A 23,394-nucleotide genomic window follows, 5' to 3' on the forward strand; every position below is an offset into this window, starting at 1 on the left:
GCTAACATATTTTAATACACTTCTAGCCTAGTTTGCAATTTGTATTTCTAAAACAAGCGAACATCTTGAGTTGTTAGCATGTTTTAACGTTTCATCATGTTACCATGACATTTCAACAATGTTTAGCACAATGCAAATTTGGTCAACATATCGTTAACCTGAATAAGTATGCTACAGTAACAAGTTTGCCCTATTTTATCATCACTTATTATGCTGCGGGCATGTTTCTACTATGCTAGGATAAATTTGTTAGCATGCTGCTAACATGTATTAGAATGTGCCTTTTAAAACTTTGCTAGCATGTTTCTAGAACATTTATCACACTATTGCTGTGGTGATAAAAAGTCTTTGGTTTATGCTACTCACAATATTCATCATGTTATTAGCATGGATGTTTCTAGATTTGATGAAAGCATTAGAGCATTAGATGCAGTAGAGACAAATGAAGGTCTGAATGCCTTAAAACAGGTAGCTGATTTTGAAATGATATGTACGATTTACTGTTTAACATTTTCACCTTAACAAGGATTTTTTTTCTTTGCTCAAAGTTTTTTCTTTCTCTTTTTTATAAATAACCAGCTCACTTCATCAGATACTGCAACCATACCCGAAATAACACAATCAACGCTTAAATTAAAAATTCATAGCAACACAGCTGCAGTAGTTGCTGACACTGAAATGTGTTATAAATGAGGCATTGCAGTAAATTTTGACTACTATCACTTTGGCATTACTGGGACATTTAAAAATGAACAGTTTTGGCTTCATCCTAACAATGTTGGATGCTTTGGCAGTTGAGTGGCACACTCTCTTTATTATATACTCAAGAGTTTAGCTTGGGGTCATTTTGCTCAACAAATTGAAACGCACACTTATCTCATATTGTTCTTTGATGAAGACAGACACAAAAGTTAATGCCTGAAGTTTACTCTTCGCCCACTCCCCTACACAAAAGATGCTATTATTTGATTTATCAAACACTGCTAAACATGTAAATAATATTACAATTCTTTTGTTAATTTATGTGACAGCAAATCTGCATTTTCAGAAGCTATTACTGCTTTCTACAATACCACATCAAATTCTCAGTAAGGACTCTTATCCTGAATAATAGTATATATGCTTACTGGCCACTATATTAGGCACACCTGTCCAATTGCTTGTGAACAAATATCTAATCAGCCAATCACATGGCAGCAACTCAATGCATTTAGGCATGTTAACACGGTCAAGACTGTCTGCTGCTGTTCAAACATCAGACAATGCATCATTAGCATCAGAATGGGGAAGAACGGTGATTTAAGTAACTTTGAACATAGCATGGTTGTTGGTAACAGCCAGGCTGGTCTTTCAGAAGCTGCTAATCTACTGGGATTTTCACGCACAATCATCTCTAGGGTTTACAGAGAATGGTGCAAAAAAAGAAAAAAAAAAATATCCAGTGAGCGGCAGTTCTGTGGGTGCAAATGCCTTGTTGATGCCAAAGGTCAAAGGAGAATGGCCAGACTGGATTGAGCTGATAGAAAGGCAATAGTAACTCAAATAACCACTTATTACAATCAAGGTATGCAGAAGAGCCTCTCGGAACACACAACACATCCAACCTTGAGTTAAATGGGCTACAGCAGCAGAACACCACACCGGGTGCCACTCCTGTCAGCTAAAAAAACAGGAAACTGAGGCTACAATTCACACAGGCTCACCAAAATTATACAATAGAATATTGGAAAAACATTGCCTGGTCTCGATTTCTACTGCGACATTAAAATGGTAGGGTCAGAACTTGGCGTCAACAACATTGAAAGCATGGGTCCATCCTGCCTTATATCAACGGTTCAGGCTGGAGGTGGTGTAATGATGTCGAGGATATTTGACATGCCTCCACAGTCCCAAGATCTCAATCCAATAGAGCTTCTTTTGTGATTTGGTGGATTGAGAGATTTGCATCATGGATGTGCAGCCGACAAATCTGCAGCAATTGTGTGATGCTATCATGTCAATATGGACCAAAATGTCTGAGGAATATTCCAGTACCTAGTTGAATCTATGCCACAAAGGATTAAGGCAGTTCTGAAGCAAAAGAGGCATATATATAGCGTACTGACCCTTACTGTGAACTAAAAATTTGATCAAAGTGATAATGTAAGGCAAGCTGTTGTTTCTATTTGATTGTCATGTTGGATCTGGTTAGGACACTGTGTAGCATATTGGGAAGCAATCTGATCCAAGATCGACCAGTACCCGTTGGGCTAAATGTAGTATCTAGGCCTGAAGATTTCCATGCTGTCTCCAGGCCAGTGACAAGGCTATCCCTGTCCTACCCAATTCAGTCACACTAGCAGACGGTGGCCAGTGAACCAGACGCTCCTTTTTTCGGCTTTCTGAACAGGGGAACTGTAAATGGACACAATGAGGACTGACAGCAGAGAGGGATCTCTGGACAGGGAACGGTGTGTATGCATATGTGTGTGCGCGTGTTTGAGTGTGCATAACTGCTTTGCCCGTCGCTCGAAATGTGCGGTGACATCACAGATGGTCATGCAGTTCCCCTGTCAGCTGTCCAAAATGGGAAGGCAGGATGTGATTGATGGAGCATGATGCTTCTCCAGTATGCTACGCTGACCTGGAGTCAGTTCCTCTGAGGCTGCCTGGAAAGGAGGTTCTGTCTGACTCCAGCACAGCTCAGAGACATATTGGAATCTCAGAGGTCCACTGAATTCGGTCAGTGTGGTTCAAATGGAAAAAGATATCTCAGATTCAGCACAGAAAAAGGTCAGTTATCGACTCTTGAGCAGCAAACATGTTATTGAGAGGTCTTAAGCTAAAAGATTAGGCGCAATATCTGAAAACAAAATCTATTCCAGAAAACCAATTTAAACTCTAGAGATTTTCGCACTTCAAATATTTAACCCTGGGTTGTATTTAATTACAAAAAAAAGAATTCTTGGTTATTGTTTGCACTGCTTATAATTAACCCAGTGTTTACAATAAATCCTGAACATTAAAAATGTTACATTTCCAACATAACAATCATAAACCCCATGCTTAATGTCAATATTAATAATATATCAGATTTTTTTTTCTTATTTTTTCAAAGTGGTTTACAAATGAGAACAATAGAAGTAACAGTTCCAATGAGCCAGCAACAACATGCAAGTGCTTTGGCAAAACTCAGTAAGTCTAACCTAGGTATTTCTTCTTGATAAATTATTTAAAACATTTGACAAACGGTCAAAGACTTGGGTTGAGCTGAGCAGGTCATTCCACCAGCCGAAGCAAGTAAAGTTCAGTGAAAGTTTGTTGTGCCTTTTTTGTAATGGTACCACAATGCACTGTTCATTTCCAGAGAGAGCACAATGGTAGTGAGTTTAGATATAAGGGTGCAGAGCCAAAGGTTGCTTTACCGGTAAACATCAGTGCCTTGAATTTGTATTCTTGTGAATTGGTATTTGCCACCAGCGCAAAAAAAAAAAAAAAAGAATAAATAAAATATTAATAATAACAACAGAGGTGTGATGTCCACTCTCTGCCTTATTAAAGACAACTCTTGCTGATGCATTCTGGATGAGTTGCAGAGATTTGATAGTATTGGCCGTAAGATCCGCTGAGAGAGAACCAGAATAATTCAGCCAGGGCAGAACAGCTTCTCCACGATGAACGTCCAGCGTTCTCCGGCCTTCGGCACCTAGATTGCAGCTCTGCACAAGAAGTTTGGCCAAAGGAGAAATGTTAGTGCCCAACTGAGCCTGGTTTCTCTCAATGTTTTTTTTTTTCCTTCACTTTAGTCAGTTGGTAAAGTTTGTTCCTTGCTGCTATTGCCACTTGCTTGCTTGGTTCACGACTTGTGGAGCAGCGAATTCGATGTATTTGCTCTTCAGTGTTTAAACTTTCAGCAGTGAAAATTAAACCACACCTAACTAAACTAAACTGAACTTCAACTCTGAAAACTGGACTGACACTGTATCAATTTACAATAATATTTTATGTTAAGCTGCGTGGACACAATCTACATTGTAAAATCGCTATAGAAATAAAGATGAAAAAAAAACAAGATCTAAGACAAGGAGTTGTGTAGCATGCTTTGACAGAAAGGGTCTAATTCTCCTAATGATGCATATTGCGAATTTGCAGAACCAGACAGTTCTAACAGAGTAGTATTCAGTTCTTCAAGGTAGAATAGTATTGTAGTATTTCAGTGACTTCAAGGATTGGGCTGTTGTGGAACAATATGGCTGATGCACCTAGCTGGATGAACCATTAGACTGGACAAAACCACAATAAGTTCTGTTCTGAGGTGATGGTCTTTCATTTAGCAAGAGATGTCTGTCAGGTAAGCTGAGATAGAAGCACCTACTGTACTGTCCAATCAATATGATGGCATAAGAGGTAGAATTCATTCTCATCAGCATACAAGTGATATGAAAAGCCACACCTCAAAATAAAAGATTCTACTGATGATGGGGAAGAGAAGATCTGAGTCTTGAGGCACCTCCGTAGTTAGATGCTGACACCCTGAGGACAGCTAAGACTCAAATCACAGGAGTGGAGTTCTTGAGATGCCTTTTGTCATGACGGGTGACAAGAATCTGAAGTTCAAAAAATTGCAAGTGTAAAAATATAAGTGTGACCTTAGAGGAGTATGCAAGCTCAGTCCTGGAGAGTTTTGCTTCATCTCTAACCATACACGCCTGAACAAGCTAATCAAGTTCTAAGTCTTAAGCTGCAGTCAGACCGCCCTTTTCGCCCTATAGACTTTCAATGATACAGATGCATCTGCGACAGATTGGAAATGGAAGCTCTTGTAACAAGTTTCACATTTCGATGCATTCGAAAGATTGGTGAACTCTGACCTGCGAAATCGCATTATGTGATTGCATTAGACCAATAGGAGATCAAAACGTGACCTCTCTGTACAGAAATGTAAAATATGGAACAATCACTTACTTTTATTTTCAATTTCAATTTAATTCAGCTTTATTTGTATAGCGCTTTTACAATGTAGATTGTGTCAAAGCAGCTTCACATAAATGGTCATAGTAACTGGAACAGTGTAGTTCAGTTTTTAGTGTTTAAGTTCAGTTCAGTTCAGTTTAGCTCAGTTCAGTGTGATTTAAAATCATTACTGAGAGTTCAAACACTGAAGAGCAAATTATTCTATGCGTAGCTCTACCAATCCTGAACCATGCGAGCCAGTGGCGACAGCGGAGAGGGAAAAAAAAAACTTCACCTGATAGGAGTGAAGAAAAAAAACCTTAAGAGAACCAGACTCAGTTGTGCACGACCATTTTAATTTCTCCGCTGGCCAAAAATAAATAAATAAATAAAAAAATCAACATCCAATCATATCATTTTATCCAGCCTCTTCTCACAAGCACAAACTCTGTGTGACCATGGAGTTCTTACGACTGGATCAAAAGGACTGAGGCTCTACAGGGCCAAACGTGACTATCACCGCCTTAGGGCAAACCGATACATTTTTTCTAATTTTTACATTTTTAATCTCATACACCGTTTTAAATGTTTACAATTCAACCATGAACATATATAATTAAAACAAATCCCTCGCTCTCAGATTTGAATACTAAGAAAAAACACCTCTCATGTGTCCACTCTAGAGTTTCAGAAAGAGATCATTACAACATCAGAAACCTAGCCTACAGCGACAAGAGCAAAATCTGCAAGGAAGGTCAAAGACTTCAAAACAGTTCAAGCCTTGAGTTTTACATAAATACTACAACTCTATATTTATCCTCTACATCAGGGGTTCTTCTTCGTATAATGGACCAAACACCAAATATTATAGAGAGCTGTAGGGACATTAAAGTTGCCATGGGTAATTTCCAAATTATTTCATAATGTTTAAAAATAAATAAAAACATTACTATAAATCATATAACTAATGCAGTATAACTTTTAAAATGATAACTTATTGCAATAAAAACATAACAGTGAACAGTGTTCAATGCTTAATACACTAGTTAAGAAGAATCTGCCTTTGTCTTGATTTGTTCACCAAAGTCTGTGCATTGTCCTCCATCCATCAGGTGACAGTATGTACATTTAAACTAAATCTGATTAAATAACTATATTTAATTGAAATATTTAATTTTAAATAGCTTTTAACAATAAAACAAACAAAATGTAACATTAGATCTCTAAACCAGGGTTTTTCAACCTTTTAGGAACACATGCCCCCCCAAGTTTGGTCAATTTCACTCGCACATGCCTCCCCCTCCCCACCCCCCTCCACCAAGCCAAAATTATAATGCATGTGCAAACATCATTCACATATTTCTTGCTTTGTTTAGCGTGCGTAGCATTAATTACATTGAAACATAAATATGTAGCTTAACCTATTCAGTTGTGATGCCTGAGCCTGTTTCTATGAGAACAACATGGTTGGATTAAACCATCATCCACTGTCAAAAATCAGTGAATCAGTGATTCAAAAAATAAATAACTAAATAAAGAATGCAAAACAATTTTTACCTTTTTTAAAATCAACTTGTAATGAAGGTTATTTTACTTCTATTTTAATAAATTATGCCATAAAGGACATGGAAACACTGCAAAGTATTGTGCTATAAACTCTACTGACTGAACAAACTCTGATGCAAACTTAGACTGATAGGAGAGAGCTGTGTTCATGAAATTTGATACCACTCATCAAATAAAAATATATATATATATATATTTTTTTTTTTCTGGAGGGCATAAATGATGACGGGTGTGTGTCTGTGGTGCTTTACTGACTCGGAAGATGCAGGGAATCCCTTATTCCCCAAACTCCTTACTCATTATGTGTTGCATACTAGGGTACGTTGGTCTACCTTGTCCATTCGTAGGCTCAAGCCTTGGCATATCTTTGTTCACAAATCTATAATGGGTTTACTCCCATCATATCTCCAGAATTACATTTGTAAAAAAAAAAATAAAATAAACTGTCCTTACCTATAGCCTTCGGTCACAGGATATTTATTTACTCTCTGTTCAGATTCTGTAGCCCGAGATCCCATCACATCCCTAGTGTCTAACCAATTTTTTTTATTCCCCCACATAGGTCCTTTGCAGTACAGTAATGCCCTGTCCTTTCTCTACCGCCTCAGTCAATAAAGAGTGGCAAAAGCTTCTATAAAGTCACTAAAAGTGGAAAACACATTAATCAACCAAATTGACCAGCATGTCGTGCTCGGCAGGTCCACATCACACGTCTGCTCTCTCATCTGGGGTTGTCATCTGTAATATCCCCCCGGCACACTGACCGACGCTGATATCCACCCATCAGTCCGGAGCAAATGGCTTGTGCATCACAGGCACAGTGCGGAGAGCGTGCAGTGAGGAGAAATATGTTCACTTTCACTCTTTGCTGTCCTCAGCAGCCACCTTATCAGATCAAACAGCTGAGAAACACAGCTATGACTCAGTGACCACAGTGTGTCTGTATGTGTTTATGTGTGTGTGTGTGAGTGTGTGTTTGGGGGGGGGGGTCTATCTGCTTCCTGGGGCCCTGGAAACATATTGGTTACGTTAGATATGGGAATGCACACTTCCCCACACAGACACACACACACACACCAACGTATACTTTGAAGAACGAACACACACACCTAACAGAGTCAGATATGCCAATACCGCATGGATCAGCGGTGCCTTATCCTGCTTTGTCCAACAGCAGCTCGGCGTCAGATATCATATTACTGACTGACTCCAGAGACATTCGCGAGGTCAGTGGATCAGAACTTGATCGATACTGGGAAAGGAGATACAGGAGGTTATATTAAAGTGGACAGAATTAAATTAAATTGGAAAATACAACTGAAAGGCACATAAAACCTCCATTTCCCCCTCAGTGACCGGTCTGTACCTGCAGATTCTCTTTCTCTCTTGCCTTTCACTACCATGCACTAAACATAGCAGACTTTGTGGAGCAGTGTATGGCACAGAAAACAGAACTTTATATAATAAACGTCAGTATTCAACACTGATATCAACATTTTAGAATCATGAACATGGGTGTGTATAATACTAGTGTATGTTATGTATGGCTTGTTAAGTAATAAACTATTATTTCTTTTATATAACAATTTTTATACAGGTCGAAGATGAAACATTTAATTTTGGTGTCTAAATAAATTAATCAAATTAAAATGAAAAAAAAAAAATCTATCAAATTAAAATGACAATGTATTTGCAAAAAAAAAAAGTACATGCAAAAAAAGTTGGGTCACTGTGGAAAACGCAAATAAAAAAATTATGTAGTAATTTTCTTAACTTGTTTTTCATTGCAGACAATATAAAAATATAAATAAATATACATCATTGCCTGCCTTTCAGAGCTGCAACACATTCCAATATTAGTTGGGACAAAGACAGCATCCAAGAAAGTTCTAGTACTTTAGGAGCAAAGATGGGCAGAGGATCGCCAGTTTTCCAACAAATACATGAGACAATTATTTAAATGTTTAAAAACAATGTTCTTCTAAGCTAAACAATGTGGTTTCTGATACCTCACTGCATCAAGAATTATCATTCATCTATAAGAGATATCACCACATGGGCTTAGGACTACTTTGGCAAATCTTTGTTAAACACCAAAATACATATTTAGTTACATCCACAAATGCCAGTGAAAACTGTACTGTGCTAAAAGGAAGCCCTATATTAACAGTGTCCAGAAGTGCTGTCAACTTCTCTAGGCCTGAAGGCATCAGGGACGGACCATCACACCATGGAAGTGGAAGGATTTTTTGGGGGGAGAAATGAACGCTGTGTGCTCAGATCAAAGAAGAAAAGGATCATCCAGACTGTTACCATCAAGTTTTTAAATCCAAAAGTCCTGTGTTTTTAATATACCAAAGATAAACGCTAAATATGTATTCTACTGGCCAAGTTGGTAGATCTAACAGTGTAAAAAAATACTTCAAAGATTTAATAAAGTAATCCAATTTTAAAAAGCACTCCAGTCATCCCTTTATAAATTAAAAATAGATTAATCTTTATTAAATCTACAAATGATATTCGATCTTGAAACATGCACAAAGAATGTGTTCAAGTCTATCTTGTAATTTGACCACCGCAAAAATGATCTCTTGCAGTGTTGCTATTTAATAGAAGGAATACAATGAAGATGGAGCCTGACATTAAGCAACGCACTGAAGAATGTCAACAAGTCTGCTTCTGAGTGTGCGACCAGCATGACACCAAAAACCACTGTTTCTTTGGTTACCTCTTCTCTAATCTCCACAAAGGATTTGTTGATTCCCGTAGCTGCAACTTATACAAAGTCCAGACCTCCTGATATTTAAATTGATTGGTTAGATATTGATTAAGCTGGCTGCTCCAGGTGATGTATGTGCTCGTCTGCACGCTGAATCTCTCCTGGGGCGCCATCAGACAGCACAACAACACAAAACAAACAACGTGACCTGCCAGAGAGAATAACATTCCACTAAAAACTCAGACTAGAGAAGAACCTCCACACCTGCTGTTCCTCATCCAGGAAAAAAAAAATAAAAAAAATCCAATTATGTGCCGACAAGTAAACGTTTCAGCACTTAAGAGTGGATTGATAAGAGGCAAGAGTGATAGAGGGAGAAGGAAATAGAAGAGAGAGAGACAGAGAGAGAGAGAGAGAGAGAGAGAGAGAGAGAGAGAGAGAGAGAAGGCTCATTTGCACAATAATACAGTTAGTGAGGTGATTTTAAAATAAGAAAAGCCCATTAACATTTAAATGACTGCAATGAGTTTCCAAATTAAGCATTTTTTTGCAATCCTTCAGCTGGATCGGATCAGTCAGGAGGAGGATGAAAGGCCTGACTGTGCACTGCTGGCTCCCTTTGGCCTGTTTTTAGTCTGGCGTACACTTGTTTAGGCTTAAAGACCGAACCAGACTGAAGCCAAAGTCGGTCCGTTTGCTTTACTGTAGAAATAAGCTTAAATGCTAAAATTATAGACTGGAAATATCTGAAATTTCCATTTATTTGTTTATTTATTTATATAAAGTATATTTTTGATGTGTATAGCTCACCCAGACATGAGATATTTGCCATCATTTACTCATCTATACTTACTTGTTCCAAACCAGTTTTGGTTTCTTTCTTCTGTGGAATGCAAAAGAAGATATTTTGAAGAATGTTAAATAACCACTGACATCTATGGTAGGAACTATAAATGTTATGGTCCGTGGGAGTTGTATGAATTTTTGTCACTTTGTCGCGCTCTCTCCCTGTCTGTTATTCACTCTTGCTCTTACCCTATCATCTTTTGTTCCGCTATTTTCACCTTCACAGGTATTTGCTGATTGGATCTCGAGCTAGTCTCTCCTCATTAGGGTGCTTCCTCGTGAACCAGGATCAGCATACCTGTCAACATTGGGACGTGAAAATAAGGGATATCCCCGCTCCCCTCCCTAAACATGTTCATCTGGAGCCGTTTCATTGTAAATAAACAGTTTAAGTGGTCAGTAATATATATTTATATGTTTTTTCTTTTTAAATCATTATTATTTTACTATTATTTATAAAGGATAGAATTAACAACATACATTAGCAAAAGCTGCAAATAAAATAAACAGTTTAGAATATTAAAATGAATAGCTATTATAAAGAAATTGAATCAAGAAATTTCATTAATCTTTTCTTCACTGTATAATTGAACAAATCTCTCATTTAGATTCTCATTTGATCACATTAAATAACAGAGCTGTCACTTTAAAAATGCTCAGATCTTTAATGAAAGCATTTGATTGCTTTCCTAACATTTTTCCTAAATGCTCATTTAAGACAAAATGTGTTGTGTTTAAAAGAAAACCCACCAAGATCAACACATTTAGATATTATTATTATTCTCATTATCATTATTATTATGTGTATATATATATCTGCTTAAACACGTACCCAAACCCCAAATGTCCACGTTCACTCCGCTTCAAATCGAGTGTACAGAATCCCTTTAGGAAACTTAATCTATTTATCACAATGGAGCGCATCTGACAGCACGTCATGCACCACTACATGAACTGACTGTTTTGAGGATTGCATAGGGGCAACTGCGCCTATAATGAAAAGAAAGGGAATCAATTTTATATGTATTTCAATGTGATTTTATGCCTAAATAAAATGAAAGCACTAAACAGTCTCATATTTAAGAGCAAGGGGCATCCCCTGGTGGTTCTGCAGTATGGGTTGCGTATAGGGAGAATCGGGTCTTTAATGTTTATTGCCACCCTTCGTAGAAAGACTGAAAATATGGGATAGTACCTTTGCGAGGTTATAGCAAGATAGAATTGTAAAATATGGGAGAATGCTCAGGAGGGTTGACAGATATTTAAATATGACCGGTATGCCTCGTTTGTTCATTGCTGTGTGTGCGTGAGTTTGCGTTGTGTATGCTTGCTTCTGTTTTTGTATTATGATTTCTTCCTTATTGTTTTTGAACTAATCCAAATATCTGTAGCCTCAATAGGGTTTAAGAGTTAATAAATTTTGTTTTTTGTGTAAAAGGGAATGGGTCAACAAGTCACATGACAACTTTTATCTGTAGTTATACGAGTATTCAGAAACATTAGGTAAATGGGTGAGCACAGCTTTTTGTATTTTTGTTTATTATTTAAGGGAGTGTATTTATTGGCATCGAATACACTAAAGATTTCAGTCTCTTTTTCACGTTAATATAATCTTTAGTAAGTTTAGAGGGGGATCTTGTGTTCTTATGTTTAGTTCTTTGCTTAGGCGCTACTCTAGTTCTACCCCCACCCTTCAGAACTTTTGGTTTGGTTTTATTTCTGATTGTTTCTATTTATTTCCAAAGGCACTGTACAAAGCTCATATAATGCTCTTTTGCTGGCTTTATCATATTTTCTCATGAATGAATTAAATAATTAAATGTTAAGATTGTTTGTCCTTGTTTATTTCCATCCATTTTCTTCAATCAAAATATATCTCAAAATCAAATATCATGAGTTACGTTTTTTCTCCAGAAACCTTGTTAAATCAAAACAATAAAAAACTAAACGGAAAAAAAACAAATTCCTCAAACTGTTTTGGGGTAATGGAAGGGTGAGAATGACAGAAATTTAATTTTTGGGTGAGCTATCCCTTTAAGTTCCCAAACAATATCGGTTTGAGAGGTCAACAATTTGCCAAGTCAGAGAAGATACTTTGAAAAAGACAAACCATAAGCAAATTACTCCTTATTGAGTTGTTTTGTTATTTTCAGTGAATTGACAAAAGGGTTTACAAAATAGTCAGCACTGATTTACAGCCATTCTAACCACTCTTTCTGAATCATCCAAAACAATTTCTTGGCACTGTAAGTAAAAGAGACAATATTGAGATACTTAAATAGATAGTGCACCAACAATGAAAATGGGTAATTGTGCTTTGATTTACAGTACATGTACTTACCTAAAAAAGTAAAGAGTAAAATAAGGTACCTGGGTTAGGGTGAGGTTTAGAGGTAGTTTCAGGTTTGATAAGTATATACACTCACCGGCCACTTTATTAGGTACAACTCCTGATAAACTATCAACTGTCCAACTGCTTTTTAATGCAAAATTGCCAAATCCCATGTCAGCAACACAATGCAGAGACAATCTGCTGCATCAGTATGGGGAAGAAAGGTGATTTAAGTGACTTTGAACATGGAATGGTTGTTGAGGTGGATGGGCTATAATTCCACACTGGGTGCCACTCCTGTCAGCAAAAAAACAGGAACCTGAGACTACAGTTCGCACAGGCTGACTAAAATTGGAAAATAGAAGATTGGAAAAATGTATCATCGCAGACGAATCATCTTAGACTGGGTTCTTGAACATGACAATAAATTCACTTTACTCAAATGGCCTCCACAGTCACTAGACCTCAATCCAATAGAGCACCTTTGGAATGTGGTGGAACGGGAGATTCACTTCATGGATGTGCAGCCAACAAATCTGCAGCAACTGCGTGATGCAGCGACAGCTCTGTAGGCAAAAGTAGGTCCAACCTGGTACTAGTAAAGTGTATCTAATAAAGTGGCCAGTGAGTGTAGTATGCGCCGTATATACCGAACTGGACCATAAAATACAATAAAGTAGTAACAAATTAGCTTTTTACTTTTTACAAGAAACCATGGTTCCTGGTGATTCATATAATGCAAGTCAGTGGTTACCAGCATGCTGAGAGTCAAACAAACAAACAAACGTAAATAAATCAATATATAAATAACACACACTTGTGGCTCCTAGCATTGCATTAAAGTTTTATGAAGTGAAACTTCAGTCTGTGGAAAAATTTAATTTTCACATTTATTAACGTTATAAGACCAAAAGTTTGCACTCCAGACTGTTGTGATTGTGCTTAAGAGTGTTTGGTAAGGCAGCAGATTGAAGGTATTAATGCTATATTCGGCTCTTAGATACATTGCCATGAATAATAATATAGTTTTGCCTGTTCATGCTTTCTTTTCTATCAAAATGCCAGTAGCTGTTGACCTGCATTTTATGAATCACAAATGTATTTGCTAAAAATTCTTCTTTAAATATTCTTCCGAAGAAAAAAAAAATCAACTACATTTTGAATGACCCGGAGGTGAGTAAATTAAAGTGATAGCTCAAAAGAAGCAGTTGTTGACATCTACAGGAGGAATCCCACATTTTACTATGAAAGTCAATGCTTTTTTTTTTTTTTATTATCTCTTGCTTTGTGTTTACAGGTCTGGAACAAGTGGATAAAAAGTACAGTAAACAATGACATTGTTCATATTTGGGTGAACTATCCATATAATGGCAACATTTTGCGTCTGAGTAAACTATCAAAGACCAGAGAGCAAACGGTGCTGGATAAAGATGATTATCAAACAAAAGGTAATGTTTGCAAAGGTAACTTTGAGAAAATACAACTACCGCTTTGTCATGAGCCACTATATATGCGAATATGCACTGCTAGATGGTTAATAATGACCATTCTGTTGCTCTTTTTGTGCTTTAAAATGCACAGACACCTACATTTTACTTTAAGCCATACCAGCACTTTCTCTGACTGTCTGAAATCAAGTGAGTTATTGGTACAAAAATATAAAATCTTCTCTCGGAGTTTAATTTTTGGCACATATTGAGTTTTAAAACTTTTTAGTGTTGATTTTGCAAAAGCATTTTCCCGTCAGATGGAATCCTGCAGGCGCCCCTGAGTCCAGTTGACAATGATCCAGGTTAATAGCTTTTGATTTAGGCCTTTTAACTTGAACCCGCAAGCATAAAACACAGAACACCCTTTCAAACTTCATAGCTAGCACACAGATCAGAAGATTTTAGCATCACTCTTGCTCTCCCTAGGTAAGAACAATCAACATTTTCCACAGAGGTTTTCCATCAGATCGTGTTACAAACAGCCTCAATTCAACTAATATAGTATACTAACACTGTATTCCCTAGTCAACGGTTTATTTAAAAAAATAAATATGATATTGACCCTCTGTGCAACCAATGCAATCAAGCTCCGGCAGACCTAATACACATTCTGGCAACGTTCATTCATGAGGTCGGTTCGGCAATAATAATTTGATTGGTTTTCATTGATTACAAATACCCATATTGAACCGTGTCCTTTTGTTGCACTTTTGGATGCTTTCCAAATACTGTCAGCGTGCCAGCCCCATTCACTAATGCATGCCATTTTTCTATGCTACCAGCTAAAAGGCTAACACTTCTGGTCTGGAAGCCAAATTATCGCTTGCCATTTGACAGCTAGCTAAAAGATCTAGTGAGTTGTATTCATTTACAAAAGATTACATGAAAGTAGGTAATATCTGAATATTCAACACAGTGTGAGACTCATGCAACTAAATCTAACTAATTCTAGCTTTTGATTAATTCTTTCAACAAAACCCATGCCCCTTATATTGTGCACACGGTGTCAGATGTTATGTTTGAAAGACATTAACTTGCAATCACTTACATCCAAGGCTAAACTGCCCACTCAATTTGGTTTTATTTATAGACTTTCTCATTTATGCATGTGCAGTAGGGGAAATAAGTATTAAAGAGCCCATATTATACATGAAATAGGGTCATATCCTGGTTGTAAGGGTCTCCAACAACAGTCTAATATGCATGCAAGGTCAAAAAACACTTTCATGGTCTTATAATCTGCATTTATTTTTACCTAATTATCCCAGCGACTCCTGTATGAATCGTCCAGTGATTCATTTGTTCCCAAACCCCTCCTTAGCGCGGAGCTAATCTGCGCTGATTGGACCGATGACAGTCTGTCGCGATTGGTCGACTGCCTTCAGTCAGAGAGGGAAATGGCCAATAGCTAATCAGCAATTTAAAAAGTAATCACAGTTCATACACGCTCGATAGTGCAGACGTGGATTTTAGCTGCCACACTATGGCGAGTGGATAGTGCCACGGATAACCGAACGAAGGAGACAGTCGTGTACTGGCCATACCACACACACACAAAAACACACACACACCTCCGGATGACAACGCTCCCGCTTCCGCCCGCACCCGCCAGGTTTTAGCCTGAGAACCCGCTCCGTTTTCTGCCCGCCGCGCCCGGTCCCGCTAGAGCGGAGAACACAACCAAAAATCACCCAGTGTACAGTCCAGACAGCCAAGCTGTCGTTCGTTCGTTCGCTCGCTCTCTCTCTCTCTCTCTCTCTCTCTCTCTCTCTCTCTCTCATACGCGCGCGTGCGCACTAACACACACACAAGCACCACGCAGACTCTCTCTTTCTAATTCGCATAGCAATATCCGTGATATTGCTAGACAGCCCGCTCCCGTCCCAAATTAAACCCGTTACCGACCGCTCCCGCGATTTATTCGGAAATTTATTCCCGCGGCTGTCCCCGCGCCAGATTTCTGCGGCGCGGGAATAAATTTCCGAATAAATCGCGGGAGCAGAACTCTAGCACGGAGCTCCATAAACAAACAGCACGCGTCGCGTTTTTAACGTGACTTTGCACGCGATAAGATAAAATATCCAGTTAACCTGATACAGTACACGCGGTTACAAGTAACAAATCACAACTAAATACATTTGCAAGCTAGAGTCAACGAGGCAACAACTTTAACCGCACGTACTTACACTTGAGAAATGGAAGAAACCCATCCTGATGTCCATCAGTAAGTTACTGATCCTTCCTTTAACAAACGCAGATGAAGTATTCTTTGTAGCATGTAGCTTCCAGAAGTTTCCAGTAGTTTCCAACTGCTTGGCTATAATGCTGAGGTTTCATCTTTGGGTAGAGACTCAATATATCCATCTGCAATGTGACTTCAATCGACCGGCATGTTTGTGTGCGTGTGTTTGTGGGTGTGTGTGTGTGTGTGTGTGTGTGTGTCTGGGTTACTGCGTCAGAGGGCGGGGCCTCAGGTTTGAAATCTCCCGGGTTTGCGCGTGCACGTGAAAAACTTTGTTTCGTTCGTACGTCATGGCGAAACACCTAATGAGTCGGTATCAAGGCGACTCGTTTGAAGCACTATGAATCGACTCTTTTATAGATGAATCAACAGTTTTAAACACTGTATTCTTACAGATTTAAGCCTTAGCTGGATACTTCACTTCACTTAGAGCTGTGTTACACACTACATGGAGGGGAATTTTCAAAAACCCATAATATGGGCTCTTTAAACGCGTCACCATTATTCTCAGAAAACAAAAAGGTTCAAAAGGTGCTGCTGACTTGAATCTATTTTAAACTGAAAGTGGGTAACATACAAAGAAATTAATATATGCAAAGAAAACAAAACAAATTAGTTTACAAATGAAGTTATGTTTAATAAAATGAATTGATGCTGGAAAAAAAGTATTGAGCACATGAAGAAAGTGAGCTGTAGAAAGACAGTGAAAGAATAGGTCTGAATATTTCAGAAACTGCTGATATACTGGAATTTTCAAGCACAGTCATATCTAGGGTTTACAGAGAATGGTTCAAAAAAAGAGAAAATATCAGTTAAGAAGAATTGCTGTGGGTGAAAATTCCTTGTTGATACCAGAGGTCAGAGGAGAATGGCCAGGCTGGTTCCAGCTGATAGAAAGGCAACAGTAACTCAAATAACCAATCATTGTGACCAATGAATGCAGAAGGACATCTCTGAATGCACAACACATTCAACCTTAAAGTGGATGGTCTACAGCAGCAGAAGACAACACTGAGTGCCACTCCTGTCAGCGAAGAACAGGAAACTGGGTCTACAATTCACACAGGCTCAGCAAAATTGGAGAATATAGAAGATTGGAAAACCGTTGCCTGGTCTGATGAGTCTTGATTTCTGCTACTACAATCGGACGGTAGGGTCAGAATTTGCCATCAACAACATGAAAGCATGCATCGATCCTGCCTTGTATCAATGGTTAAGGCTGCTGGTGGTGGTGTGATAGTGTGGGGGATATTTTCTTGGCATACTTTGGGCCCATTAGTACCAATTGAGCATTGTGTCAACGGCACAGCCTACTTCAGAATTGTTGCTGACCATCTCCATCCCTTCTAGCAAGATAACGCAACATGTCATAAAGCGCGAATAATCTCAGATTGGTTTCTTGAACATGACAATGAGTTCACTGTACTCAAATGGCCTCCACATTCACCAGACTTAATCCATGTGGTGGGATGTGGTGGAACGGGAGAATTGCATCATGTATGTGCAGCCGACAAATTTGCAGCAACCGCATGATGCTGTCATGTCAATTAAGACGAAAATCTCTGAGGAATATTTACAGTACCTTGTTAAATCCATGCCATGAAGGATTAGGGCAGTTCTGAAGGAAAAAGCGGGTCCAACCTGGTACTAGAAATGTGTACCTAATAAAGTGGCCGGTGAGTGTATACTGTAATTTACAATGTGAAATGTGATTTACGTATGTACAGTATCTATCATAAATGTCACAATACTCATAATGCTGATCCGTTTGGTACAACCTCCACAGATTAATAGGCATATGAAAACTGTACATTATACGTGTGCGTGTGTGTTTGTATTAATTAAAAACAGAGAGCAGGAATAAGATATTTTCATTTTCAGACTATCCATAGATCATGCACTGAAACAAGGCATAGCAAGTAAATGTTCCTGATCGGTCATGCTTTAGAATGTAAACATTAAGCAAATGATGTTGTGTGTAAATTACTTAGCGCTGCATCTATGGATTGTCTGAAAGTAAAAACATCTTATTCCTGCTGTATATTTTTAATTTAATCAAACAACAAAAGATAATGAGACTGAATAGCTATACCTTTATTTTATTTATACACTGAAGATATACAGTATTATTCAGTTTCTGTGCCTGAAAACTACTGTTGGATACCTGAAAAGCACTTTTATTGTGCTTTAGCTTGTAGTGTTTTTTCTTCATTTTTATTTGACAGTGTCCTGTTTATTTTTTTTTACTGAACATATCATAACCTCACCAATATCGTAACCTGAAGGCAAAAGGGGGTCCAACCTGATACTAGTAAGGTGTGCCTAAATAAAGTGGCCAGTGAGTATACTTTTATTTGTGAAACTGAATACTTAAAACTTGTTTTACTGTTATGGATAAAGTAACAAACATCTATCAGTTAATTTTAATCAAAGTAATATGCTAAATAAAATGATTAACATATTTAATGCAAAATAAAATAGTGCATATTTATTTACATTTGTTGCATTAGAAATTTTACATTTCCATTTATTCTTGATCCAGTCAGAAAAGCGCCGTTTCCAACACAATCACCTGCACTAGCTATAGTAGCTCTCCTGGTTATTATGTTTGGGGAGCAATCCAATTATGACTGCCAAAAGGGGGCTATGAATGGATAATGACTGAACATATGGATCTGGTGAAAGGGCGCACAGAGGGCCTTATATTGATCCTATTATATTGTGTTATGACAAAATTCAGAAATGCAAGTAAATTTGTTATTCTTCTACAGAACTGCTTCATATACTGCAGTGTATTTTTTCTTTCACACTGAAGGCTGGATGGACAGACGGTTTGGTGTGAAATGAGAGGTACAGGATGTGCTAGTGGATCACACTGCAGGGGAAAAGGTGAAGCAGGAGACAATATGCTGCCACTAAACAGGCCAAAACACATTCTGTCCAAACCTCTACGCATGCATGCGTGTTTATGTGTGTGTGGGTTTAGGTGGTTATAGAAGCATATGAAGGGGCAGGTGCATGAAGTCATTGACTGAGTCTGCTGTATGTGTGTGTGTGTGTATGTGTGTGTGTGTCAGAGAGAGAAGGTAAAATGTGTGATATGCAGTATCAGATACAAGGGCAGCATTCTAAGCAGAAGAACAAACATTATGTGTATGTGTGTGTGTGTGTGTGTGTGTGTGTGTGTGTGTGTGTGTGTGTGTGTGTGTGTGTGTGTGTGTGTGTGTGTGTGTGTTTATGTGCATGTGTATTCAGGTGGAGTGTGTTTATTATTGTGTGGAGTAGGTTTATGTAGACATTGTCTAAAAGCAACAGCAGGTGAGGGCAGATGGCAGCAGACACTTGGTGGCACTGAAGAGATACAGGGTGGTGCACACACACACACACTGATGCACAACATTTATACACACACATCCTCAAAATCACTGAAGTCTGAAACATGGCATGTTTCTAAATCTGATCTCAAATTGAATAGTATAATGAAATTATTAGTAATAATTAGGCCCACATGGGATTGATATGGGATATTTTTAGTCCATCATTCATTCATTAATTTTCTTTTCGGCTTAGTCCCTTTATTAATCCGGGGTCGCCACAGCGGAATGAACCGCCAACTTATCCAGCAAGTTTTTACACAGCGGATGCCCTTTCGGCCGCAACCAATCTCTGGGAACCACACACATTCACACACACTCATACACTACGGACAGTTTAGCCTACCCAATTTACCTGTACCGCATCTCTTTGGACTGTGGGGGAAACCAGAGCACCCGGAGGAAACCCACGCGAAGCAGGGAAGAAAGAAAGAAAGAAAGAAAGAAAGAAAGAAAGAAAGAAAGAAAGAAAGAAAGAAAGAAAGAAAGAAAGAAAGAAAGAAAGAAAGAAAGAAAGAAAGAGCCTCTAGATTATTTTACTAAAATAAAATATGATTATGCCTTGATTTTTAATTATTTATTTAGGACAGTAAGGTCTGACTTTGCCAAGACAATGACTCAAATAACTTAATAATAAAGTCATCTGGAATGGCAAAGAAAGCGTTCTTGCAGGACTCCCAGAGTTCATCAAGAGTTCTTGGATTCATCTTTAATGCCTTCTCCTTCATTTTACCCCAGACAGGCTCAACAATGTTTATGTTTGGTGACTGGGCTGGCCAATCCGAGAGCACCTTAACCTTCTTTGCTTTCAGGCACTTTGATGTGGAGGCCTAAGTCTGAGGAGCGCTATCCTGCTGAAGAATTTGCCCTCTCCTGTGGTCTGTAAAGTAAAGAGCAGCAAAATGTCTTGATATCTCAGGCTGTTGATGTTGCCATCCACTCTGCAGATCTCTCACACGCCCCCATAATGAATGTAACCCCAAACCATGATTTTTCCTTCACCAAACTTGCCTGATTTCTATGATGAGTGGGATGCATTTCAACAGATGATCCATCAGAAAAAAATACCTTTGTCACTTTTCTAAATGATCAACTAGAAGTCAAGTTATTATTTGTTGCTCTTACAACTGGGGTCGATAACAATACTAGTAGTGTACATTATAATGTAATTATTAGTAATAAGAAAGAAAGAAAGAAAGAAAGAAAGAAAGAAAGAAAGAAAGAAAGAAAGAAAGAAAGAAAGAAAGAAAGAAAAAAAGAAATGTCTGTATTATAATGTAATCATTAGTAATAATGCACTCTTTAACCATAATTAAAGGAAAAAAATAAAGCAAACATTTCTAATCTAAATGTAAATTTATTATTTTAGTTACATAGTGTCTGATAATCTTTTAGTATCTTCAGTGTATCAAGTTAAATTAAAAAGATAATGAGAAATGTTTCCTTGGCAACAATCTGAAACAAGCTTTTTTTGCTATCAGTTTATTTAGTTTCAAGGAACATTTGTAGTATAGCTTTAATTTTGGTTAACCAATTGAATACCTAAATTTAACAATCTGAAATTTGTTAACTGTGTATAAAATAAGCTTACTTACACTATTTACTATTTAATGAAATGATAATAACCTGTTTGAAACTGAAAAAAAAAACTCAAAAGGACATATACAGCAAATGCTGTAGAAAAACATCAATGAACATGAACTGACAGAAGGATTGTATAATATTACATACAGCTGATTTTGAAACAAAATCTGAATTATAAATGAATGTGTTCAAAATGAGTTGAAAATGATATGTGCATAATACGATCTGATTGAATGAGAATCTTCATCTGAAATCACATCCACACAACTACACTTGTACACTTTGTACGGCGGTTTTCGAATAAAAGATTTCAGATCATTTAACTGCCATAAATAGATTTCTCCCGCACTGTCACTTCCAATCCGCTTCAAATTCACATGCTTAGTTATATTCAGTCGTCCTCTCACAGAGATGGAGGATATTTTGTGCAAAGCCTATTCCTTGGAACACAGCATATTTCTCCGATTGCAAGCTCTATCAAGTGACCTGCACTTCAAAGTGAATTCAACACCAAACCTATTAGGTCAGGCATTTTGGTAGGATAGGTACATTATTGCTTTCCTCAAAGCCTCAAGGCTGTATCACTTAGAATGATTCATGGCTCTCTCTCTCGTTCTCTCTCTCTCTTTTGCCTCTTTCCATAAGCACTCTCCAGGAGAGAAATGCTCACAGAAGTAACACCTCAGGATTTCCAGATGGAGTTTTGCACAGTCATTCTGTTTTAAAAAGTGTCCTGACACAAGCCAATAGGTTTTCTCTATGAGCAATGGCTATGTGATGCACCTATTCAAAATAAACGTCCATTAATTCAGTTTAGATGGAAACTCAGGCAATGCTGTAGACTGAAGTTGTTATAAATCTGTGAAAAACAAAGATATATTTCCAAAAGCAGCTTTATATAAGCAAAGAGATGGTCAGGCAGGGTCAACTGGAGCAAACGGCAATCCAATAGAGTAATCCAGAAAGACAGGCAATGGTCAGGACAGGCAAAAAACACTTTAAAAGCCCAAAACAGTCCAAAATCAAAACAGGGGTAAATACAAAGCAAGAACAGGGAAAACTGCTGGGTGATGTACACTAACAGTGATAGAGGACTGAGCAGAGAATGTGTAAATGGTGTGAATATAGTCCAAGTAATCAGTCCTGATCAGCTACAGCTGTGCGTGTGTATTCAGGAGGTGAACTGAAACAGGTGTGTGACTGAAGGACATAATGGGATTTGTAGTTGGGCAACAGTGCTGGTGATTATAACAGTGGTCTGCAATGTAGCTACATAGCAAGTAATCCAATTTAGATTTATTTAATATTTTCACATCACACCATTGGGGAACACCTCAACACCGGGCAAACATTACTAATTCTAACTGATCGCCAAGTCTAAAGTTCAATAAAACAATTTTTAACCAAAAGCCAATTAATTTTTGTAATTCACACAGAAATCGGCGAGAATGTCAAAGTAGCTCGAAGTCATTTATTTTCAATATTAGTCGGTGGCGATAAGTGGCAAGGAGTGGTGCGGCACAGGGAGAGTTGAAATTAAGTAAACTGTATGGTAATGAGGAATGACGCGGGTCTGCAGCACGCAATCGAAATGTTGTAGTCCACCACTTGAGAGGATTCAAGAGAACACAGTCCTGTGAACTGATAATATCCAGCTGCAGCCCTGCAGACCCACACGCTTCAGGCACACACAATCCAGCACACAACATCCAGGTAAGCCGTATATGGTTACGAGGGACGATAATGATATTAACGTCTTCTCGGACATCGTCATCAATACATTTTCATATACTGTTAATAAATATTGTACACAATAAACAATAGCGTATACTATTTCACAAATATATATATATATATATATATATATATATATATATATATATATATATATATATATATATATATATATATATATATATTTAAAATAAAACTATATATATATATATATATTAAAAAAAAAACTATATATATATATATATATATATATATATATATATATATATATATATATATATATATATATATATATATATATATATATAGTTGAAGTCAGAATTATTAGCACCCTTTTGATTTTTTTCTTTCTTTTTTGAATATTTCCCAAATTATTTTTAACAGAGCAAGGAAATTTTCACAGTATGTCTAATAATATTTTTTTCTTCTGGAAAAAGTCTTATTTGTTTTATTTCGGCTAGAATGAAACCCATTTTTGAGACATAATTATTAGCCCCTTTAAGCTATTTTTTTCGATAATCTTCAGAACAAACCATTGTTATACAATAACTTGCCTAATTACCCTAACCTAATTA

At 37.5% G+C, this 23,394-nt stretch overlaps 1 protein-coding gene across 12 annotated transcripts in view; it reads right to left on the bottom strand.

Moving 5' to 3' along the window:
- Positions 1-23,394, bottom strand: part of LOC141384915 (uncharacterized) — a 547,599-nt gene that overhangs the window by 226,802 nt on the left and 297,403 nt on the right. The window lies entirely within an intron of this gene.

This window comes from Danio rerio, chromosome 1 (genome assembly GCF_052040795.2).
Source record: "Danio rerio strain M-AB ecotype USA chromosome 1, GRCz13ab, whole genome shotgun sequence".
Classification (NCBI taxonomy): Eukaryota; Metazoa; Chordata; class Actinopteri; order Cypriniformes; family Danionidae; genus Danio; species Danio rerio.